This window comes from Ovis aries, chromosome 8 (assembly GCF_016772045.2).
Source record: "Ovis aries strain OAR_USU_Benz2616 breed Rambouillet chromosome 8, ARS-UI_Ramb_v3.0, whole genome shotgun sequence".
Classification (NCBI taxonomy): Eukaryota; Metazoa; Chordata; class Mammalia; order Artiodactyla; family Bovidae; genus Ovis; species Ovis aries.
In genome coordinates this window covers 74,625,272-74,627,838 of record NC_056061.1, presented here as the reverse complement: position 1 = coordinate 74,627,838, position 2,567 = coordinate 74,625,272, and positions in this window count along the sequence as shown.

Below are 2,567 nucleotides of genomic sequence, written 5' to 3'. Positions count from 1 at the left end.
AAGTGAGAACACATAACGTATATCTCATTAAACCACACATATTTATTCCCAACTCATTTTCCTCTTGCTGCTGCTGTTGCTACTAAGTCGCGTCAGTCGTGTCCGACTCTATGCGACCCCATAGACGGCAGCCCACCAGGCTCCCCCGTCCCTGGGATTCTCCAGGCAAGAACACAGGAGTGGGTTGCCATTTCCTTCTCCAATGCATGAAAGTGGAAAGTGAAAGTGAAGTCGCTCAGTCATGTCCGACTCTTCGCTACCCCACGGACTGCAGCCTACCAGGCTCCTCCGTCCATGGGATTTTCCAGGCAAGAGTACTGCAGTGGGGTGCCACTGCCTTCTCCGCATTTTCCTCTTAATGGAGTTTAAAAGTGCCAACAAACACTCCAATTCCGCCTAACATGGAGGGAACTCATGGAAAAGCATCAGGTAAAGCTGATACTCTGATTATGAGCAAGCATCTTACTTAGCAAATTCTTCAACATGACTAAGTCAATACATGGTAAGGGCCGATCAACAGCCATGGAAAGTCAGGAGTTCTTTAGCTTCTTGGTAAAAACACCTCCGAGTAGAAGAGAATATACTAGATTGGCAGCCAGACTGTCCATAAGGATCAGTTTCTTCATCCAAGGGCTCATCTAACATTTCCACCTTCTCATGGTCAATGGAAGAAACATCAGATGATGGAATGAAGAGCTGTTAGAACATTAGGTAAACTGTTGAACTGAATCATGGTATTGTCAGAAAGGAAACATTTTTTTCATGAAAGAACTGGGAAACGGTAGGTGTGATCTCAAGAAGACAACACCCCACCCCAGCCTTTTGAAGTTTAGACCCTGCCTCTCCCCTCCCTGCCACAGGAGGGAAACTGGGTTTGCTGCCTGCACAGCCTCTTCTACCACAACAACTGAGTAATTTTAGACCTACCAGGAAGTGTGGGGGCCCCTGACTACGAAAGAGCATCCTTCTAGGTGCCAGTAGACAGGGGCTTGGGTGAGACCTGTGGCTCACCTCTCCCAAGTCCTGACCAGAACAAACCTGCCCAGGAACCAGAGGCCAGCCTGATTCTCACCTGCCGTGGTCCCTGATTTCTTCATACATTTCTTGATGATGATGACAATTAGGCAGGTGAAGATGATGATCAATAGGAGGATGTATTTAGTTAACGGGATAGATGCAGGCTGGTTATTGGGGGCCTTTGTGAGCGGTTGTAAAACAAAAAAGCACAAGCTTTGTCATATCTAAGAATCCACTTTCCTCAGCATCTGCTGTCCCCAGACAGCACCTGTCCATGTAACATAGATGCTGGCTCATTATGTGAAGCCATTGGGCTAGAAAGAGGAATGGAGTTGGGCTCTGTCCTCATAACAGAGCTCATATTTCTACTGAGGGAGACTATTTGATAATCTTGCAGGTGGACACGTTTACTGTGGGGAGTCCTTTTTAGGGAGAACACAGCTGGAGAAGTGCTTAATTAGGTCTGGGGAGGGGTGAGGGCTTCTCTAAGTGACATTTGAGCAGGTTAAAGGATCAGGACAACAGGAAGGAGAGAAGGTATGGAAACACAATATGTATATAAATCTGGGGGCCATTTAGCACGGCTAGGGAACTGGGTCATTGGTTAATGAGGAAGGGGGCTCCTGTGCTGAGGGAGGTGGGCTGGGACAGGAGGATGCTGGCAAGTTCTGTGCTATGCCCATCACTGACTCTCCAGACAGGAAGTCCACCAAGAGATCAGTCACTCCATCCATCCATCATATTTTCAATTACACACACATATGTGCTCACATCCACACATAAAGGCTCTAGACCTTTGAAGAGAGCTGCCACCTCCCCCACACCCCGCTCAGTTACCTGTGGGCTCTGGGAGCAGCATGTTCTCCCAGTGTTTCAGGAATTCCCTAAGCCAGTAGCTGCAGTCTCCTGTTGAGATGGTCCTGAAATACTCTGCCAGTTCCTGGTTGTTCTCCCACTCCTCCTTGATGCCTGTGGCGCCAGCATCGATGACTGTCCAGGTTATGCTCATGGTGTCAAGGAGGAGGGCTGTCCATCCATTGAGGCTGAAGTGCAAGGATGCACCAGAGCATTGCTCGGCTTCACACTGACAACACAGGCTGACCTGCAGGGAGGGAGGACCTGCACCCCACACACACAAGTAATCATCCTGGACTCTCCACAGTCCCTCCTCCCCAGTCACTCAAGTGTGTCTGCACATCTAGGGACCTGTGATCTTCCGACCATGACTTCCCCCTCTTACCCATCAGGTCCACCGGGTCTCTAAAGCTGGATCGTGTTCAGTCCTTTCACAGGAATCTCCTCCTTGCGTGCACTCTTTCTCTTGCTGTCTCCAGCTCCCCACCCCCTTCCCATACTTACCATTCATCTCCTTTTTGTTCAGTTTGGTGACAGGCAGGACCGTCCTGAGCTCTTTTCCTGCTTCTGCCAGTGTTTCGCTCAATTCAGTCCACACTTTCGTGTCGTTTACCTCCTTCCCCAGGAAACCCAAAGGTTTGACCTTGTTGCTGTCACTGTCATACTGGAGGAAAGGCTTTGTGTCCATGGAGCCC